Below are 6,709 nucleotides of genomic sequence, written 5' to 3'. Positions count from 1 at the left end.
TGAATCCACATTTCTCCTCATAGAGCCCAGCCTCCCAGGTACAGAGTTCTTGTGAACTGAACCTAAGTAAGGAATTGAAAATTAATCTGTGGAAAAGGAGATACCCTGCTCAGATTGATTTAAGCAAAACAAAGTAACTTCCAGTTTTGCTTTCTCCTGTGTTAGTTTATGGCCAGTTTTTCCTCACTGTAACACAGGTTGCAGCAGTTAGGCTTAGATCCTGCGGTTTAGCAATAATTAAGAAGTTGGGCATCCAGCCTAAAGGCAGGGGTCTTGAATCCACAAGCTGCTCCTTGAGATATAGTTGACAGTCTCCTGTCTTGCAATTTACAGCCTCTGAAAACCTACTGTAGAAACAACTCTGAGTCAGTTCCATCTCAATAGTAATGAATTGTTAAGTTTAACAAATCAGTGGAATGAAACTGCTTTCCTTAAAGAGTTTTGGCTGGCGAAAGTCTCATAATTATTGCTCCTATGTGGACCCAGGCTCATCTTGGAGCCACTCATGGTTACCAAAATGTGTATTGGGGCTAATTAGGGGCTAATACACTGCCCTTGTATTAGCAAAGACTGGGTTGTATACCCTGCGTTGGAGTCATGGGCACTGAACTCCACATGTGGAGAAGAGAACTCCACAGAGTAAAGTTGAAATGTTATTGCTACTGTTACTAAGGAGTAGAGAATGGATGTCAAACAGTCTAAAGAACAGACATTTACTACTCATTGGAAAAATAATACCCCTATGAATCATAGTCCCAAGTTCTTAGAAGTCAATCCTCGTGCAGCCTATTACTGAGCTTCATTCTAGGCATATTTTAGTGACACTGAAGGATTGTAAAGCAACCCAGCTAATGCTTTCTGCTGGTATTACTACCTAATTGATGGTACTTTCTCCTAAGATGTTCACATAATACTAGGTTTTTGTATGTATCTGCTTTCTAGTTTAAGGCTTGTATACAGGTACCTAGATTTGAAGCACTGGGACAAACGCATTAGGAAACATTGTTAAATCACTCACCAGAAGCAATTGGATCAGAAAGCCTGGCTTAACAACTTAAGCTGCAGAAAATGACCTATTTCTAAAAAAGGGTAGCTGAGGACCTGAAAGAAATGTATTTACACAAACCACAATTCTCTGCTTATTTTGAAAGGCTTTTATAAAATTTCATTTTCAATGCTATCCATTAATCATATTTATTAATGAGTCATTTTAGAGTTTACAGTTAAACCTGCAAGAATAACAGAACTATGAAGCAAACAGCCACTAAAATGTTTTAATAGAAAATATGAAACATTTAATGATATTTTTGTAACATAACATTTTGGAATATTTTGTACCCTAGGGTCTAAAGTTCATATTCTCTTTTTAATTATACTGAGCTCTATCATGTGCAACTTAATTAACATAACAGAGCTAAGTATGTTATGTTTTAATTTGTCCTTAACTATAATGTAACCAATGTGCTGTGGATTACTTAAAGAGTAATACTGCATGATTCCTAGATACTTAATATGCATATTAAAATTTGCTCTTGTTTATTCATTTAAATGAAGACAAAATTTGTAAAGCACCCATCTGACTCTATAATAATGTATATGCTTTTGACTCTGAGAAATCATTAGTCATTGTTTTCCATATTGAAAGCCTTTATCATGTTTACTGATGGTTTTTAAATGAATATAAACTTTGCATTAGGTAAATCTGCTGTCAGGGGACTTTCCAGAGTATTGAAAAGCAACAATGTTAGTCTAGAAGCTAAGGTGTGCCTGATCCAGGCCATGGTATTAGTAATTATTTTCTATGCATCAGAGAGCTGAGAGGTGACTAAGGAGGACAGAAGAATTGATGTCTTTGAGTTGTGGTGTTGGAGAAGAGTCTTGAACATACCACGGACCACAAGAAAACAAATAAATAGGTCTGTCTTGGAGAGGATGAAATCAAGTTTTCCCTTGGAGACTAGGATTTTGAAGCTCCATCTCACATACTTTGGGCACATGGCCAAAAGGGACTTGTCCTTGGAGAAGGATCATGCTCGGGAGGGTGGAGGGAGAGTGCAGGAGAGGAAGACTCCAGATGAGATGGATTGGTACAGTAACTAGAGTGATAGGGGTAGGTGTGTCGGATTTAGTGAGACTGGCTCAGGATAGGGCAGGCTTCAGACCTATTGTACATAGGGTCCCTATGAGTTGCAGGTGACTCAAAGGCACATATCAACAATAACAACATAAAAAATAAGAAGCAGCCCTAGTGGTATAGTGTGTAATAAGCTGCTAAAGGACAGGCCAACAGCCCAAATACACCAGCTGCTCTGAGGAACAGTCTTCTCCCTAAGGATTTTCAGCCTCAGAAACTCAGCAGAGTGCCACTTTGAGTTGGAGCTGGCTTGATGTTAATTTTTATTTTGTTAATATATAGTGAGTAAGGATCTCTGGTAACACAGTGACTGAAGCATGCAACAGCTAGTTGAAACTTGTTCTCTGGGGGAGGGGCAGGGAATGTCAATTTTCTTCTGTCAAGATTTCCTGTCTGGGAAACCCAACAAGGCAGTTCTACTCTGTTCTCTGGGGTCACTATGAGTAAGAATGAAGTCGGTGGCAGTGAGTTTGGTTTGGAAGTATGAGTCCCTGTGTGGCACAAATAACTCTTGACTTGTAGCCAAAAGGCTGGCAGTTCAAACTTTCTCAGAGAACCCTCAGAAGAAGGCCTGACATTCTACTTCTGAAAGATTTCAGTCTTAAAAACTCTGTGGAGCAATCCTACTTTGTACACATGGACTTGTCATACGTTGGAACTACTTTTTAAACAATTAACAGCATAAAGTAAGCATCTAAAAATTTAAAAATATCATGTGTGGACCACAATGAAAAAATATTGGTTTATATCATATGTATCTGAGAGTCACATGTTATGGTATTATGTGCCAGTGAGCCGGAATCAATCCATAACTGACCTTCCAATGGGTTTTCAGAGACTATAAACAATATGGGTGTAGAGTGCCCAGTTTAGCCCCATGAACATTATATAGAAGTTGTATTATTTAAGTACATACCATGGACTTTCCATTTAGCCTTTTCTTAAAAACATCTAATGTATTCACTATTCCTCACTTTAAAAAAAATGTGTTGGGGAATGTTGGGGAGAAAGGGAGGGCCTCTGGCCAGGATAGATCATCTAGCTTTGGATAAGTGCAAGCTTCCCAGTGGCCTTTAATGGGGTAGAGAAAGCTCTCCTGTATTTGGCAGTACCTGAGAAGGTGGCTGCTGCATCTGTTGAGCTAGAGAGTAGTCTGCACGAGGTTCTCCTATCCAATCCACATGTCCCACGTCTGCAAGCCCACACTATTTGTTTTCCTTTTGACTTGCTCATATAGAAGTGCACTGCAGCCTGCAATAAAGTTGAGCTGGATTGACTCTGAACGGCTCCTGGAGTGGTGCATCTGCGTTGTGCTTACTATCATCAGAGTGTTGCTGTTCGTTGCTGGCTAACAGAGACAAAAAAATTAAAAAAAAGAAAGAAATTATTTTTCCAGTATTATTGCCATTTATTTAATCGCACATATTATATTATTGTTTCTTTGTATATCCATTTCTTTTAAAGGCAGTGTTTGGTTTGTTGCTGAGTACCATCAAATAAAAATTGGCCCATAGCTGACCCACCAGCAGATATTCAGAGGCAGTTAATTGCACTGAAGGAGACTGTTTATCCTTCTCCTATGGAGCAGCTGGTGTATTTGAACCATGTGCCTTCGAGATTTCAGTGCAGCTTCTTATCCTTAGGCCCCCAGAGCTTATGTTTGATTTACTCATGGAGAATACTTGACTCTCCTGCTTCATTTTTACCAGTCAGATCTTGTGTTATACTGTTCATTCTGCCATGACCTTGTATTAATGATAGACTTTTGATTCTGAGAAATTATTTCTCACTCATGGGACCTCTAGGTGATGTATAGGCACAAATTACTGACAGAGATAGCTATACAGTGATTTTCTGTTTGATCAGAAAGCTGACAAGTTTGTACAATTCAGCTCAAAGGAATAATCTCTTCAAGTTTTTATGTAGGAGCCTATTGGACATCTATCCTGTACTTTCTAGATCTGCGAAAGAAAAAAATATGTGAGGAAGTTGGCTATAGATGTGACGATTCATTCCTTGACAGACTCACTCATTGAGTTTATCAGACTTACAATTGAACCAGAGGAATTGGGAAAAGTCCAGAATCCTGTCTTAACATGTTGCTGGTATAATGTAATGTAAACATTAGATCACCAGAGATTAGTAATTTGAAAACAAGCAAAAGTTGGTAGGAATTGATGGCTTGTGGACTTGTGTGCCAAGAATAAAAACTCTCCTGTTCTTAGTGCTGAGCAGATCCAAATATCTCCCCATGGATTTGTTCAACTATATGGTGTGAAATTCTTTCATTGTTTCCTATGTTGATCTGCTCAATACTGAAATACAGAAAATTGTTACTTAATCCATATCCAGTATTAATAAAACATCATGAAAGGCTTGAAGCAATACCATTGACAATTAAATGCAAAATTTGAAATCCTATCATGTTTGTATCATTAGAAATGTGTCAGCTCCCCATTCCTCACCATCCTTACATGAGATCTTTAAGATCAGTTAAGCTTCAGAATTCAGGGATTTTATGTTCAGGCAATGTACAACCAGTTGCTGTGAAGTCATAGTGACTTCGTGTGTGTCAGAGTACAACTGTGCTTCACAGGCTCTTATGACTGCTTTTTCATAAATAGATCTCTGGGTCCTTCTTCCAATGCACCGTAGAGTGTACACAAAAATCTAAACTCCTGGTTAGCAAAGATATTAACCATGTGCACTACCCAGTGATTCAGGATATGGGTTAACACTTTATAATAAAATATATGGACATCTGGATGTTCAGCTTGAATTGACTAAATTCAGACTACGAATTGCTTCACATCAGTTCAAGACTAGTTTTCCTGACAAAGAAATTTGCACGGTTGTTGTTGTTGTGTACCATAGAGTTGGACCCAACCCTTAGCTGACCCTCTGGTGGGTTTTCAGAGGCAATTAATTGCAGAGGAGGAGATTGCTCATCCTTCTCCCACAGAGCAGCTGGTGACCTCAAACTGCATGCCTTTGGGATTGCAGCGCAGCTTCGTGCCACTAGGCCATACCACATTTATAAAAAATCTTCAGCTTTTCAAGCACTTTGTGGCTTCAAATTGTGTATCAGCTGTGGATGCCTGCTTTCCCAATGCAGTGAGACTCCAACACCAGTTTCTGAGGACAGAGCTGGGAAAACAAAAATTTAGCAAAATTGTTCCTGAGCTTCAAAGAAAATAGCTGTCACTAAACACTATGGGTTTTAGTCATAAAATCATAACAATTTAAAATAATGGATGTTTGGGATCATAACTTATTTGGTACTTGAAGAAACTAAAGCTGAAGAGACTAAGTTATGTGGTTGGTTACCCACTCAGAACCATACTGATGTTGGTTGAACTATATGTGAAATCAATCTTCCTTATTTAAGAAGCCTAATGTTTTGCTGTTGTTCACTTTCCTAGAATGCTCTTATTTCTGAGTGACACTGAATAGCCATTTAGGAATAAGGACTATACAAGGAATGCTGGAATCTGATTTACTGGAATGTAAAAAGTGGTAACAGCCTTGGAGAAGCAGAGTTGGAAACAGAAAGGGTGGGGGAAGGAATCATACAAAGACGTATCATCTTTGCCTGAAATACTTTGAACATGTGGCTAGAAGGAGCTATTTCTTGGAGAGGGTCGTGACTCTCAGAAAGGTAGAGAGTTGGTAAAGGAGAGGAAGAAAGACCTTCAACTAGGTGAATTGACATGGTGACTGCCACAATGGGCCCTAAAGCATCAGGAAGTGTGAGGATTGCACAGCATAGAACAGGGTTCAGCTCTGTTGTTCATAGGGTCAATAAGGGTCAGACTTGACAATACCTAACAAATAACAACGACATGGCAATTCTCTCTGCTAGCCTATTCACCTTGAGGTAGATATATTTCTTTCAAATATCATCCCCAAAGATCAAAGTAAAAAGATAATTTTATTTACTTCTCAACAGTATTTTAATTAAATGAAATTTTCTTATAGGACAAATATGAGAAGAGAAACATGAAATAGGAGCATTAATACTGTTTATTAAAAATTATTTCCTGAAAAAACACAATCATTTATGTGTGGGAAAAAATACCGATGATATTTTATTTTAAAAGAAAGACATAAGGCAATAAGAAAGGGTTAAAATTTCATTTTCAAGGATGTGTTATTGTTGTGGTTGTTAGACGCTGTCCACTAAACAATGAGTCCTAGCAACTTTTTTTCCCCCCTCCTAGTAACTTTATAAGCAACAGATTGAAACCTTGCCCTGTACTGTGCTTGTGTGCGTAAGCCCGTTGTTAAAGTCACTATGTCAATTCATCTTATTGAGGGTCTTCAGCTCTTATTCTGACCGTCCACCGTTCCCAACATGGTATCTTTTCCTAAGGACTGGTCCCTCCTGACAGCATGCCCAAAGTATGAGAGAAAGTTTCACCACCTTCCTTTCAATTATCTGTGCAAGGATATGTTTTTTTAAGGTGTATGTCTTTTTTTAACCTCAATATATTGACTATGCAAAGGCATTTGACTGTGTAGATCATAACAAACTATGGCTGACTCTGAAAAGAATGGGAATCCCAGAACACTTGA

General features: G+C 38.5%; 1 protein-coding gene across 1 annotated transcript in view; it reads left to right on the top strand.

The window, feature by feature from the left end:
• HHIP (hedgehog interacting protein) overlaps window positions 1–6,709 on the top strand; it is a 158,120-nt gene that overhangs the window by 61,307 nt on the left and 90,104 nt on the right. The gene's annotated exons all lie outside the window — the stretch shown is intronic.

This window comes from Elephantulus edwardii, unplaced genomic scaffold, assembly GCF_000299155.1.
Source record: "Elephantulus edwardii isolate Elephantulus edwardi_28Jun2011 unplaced genomic scaffold, EleEdw1.0 scaffold00053, whole genome shotgun sequence".
NCBI lineage: Eukaryota > Metazoa > Chordata > Mammalia > Macroscelidea > Macroscelididae > Elephantulus > Elephantulus edwardii.
The sequence above is the reverse complement of the archived record's forward strand: the minus strand, read 5'-3'. Positions and strand labels throughout refer to the sequence as shown.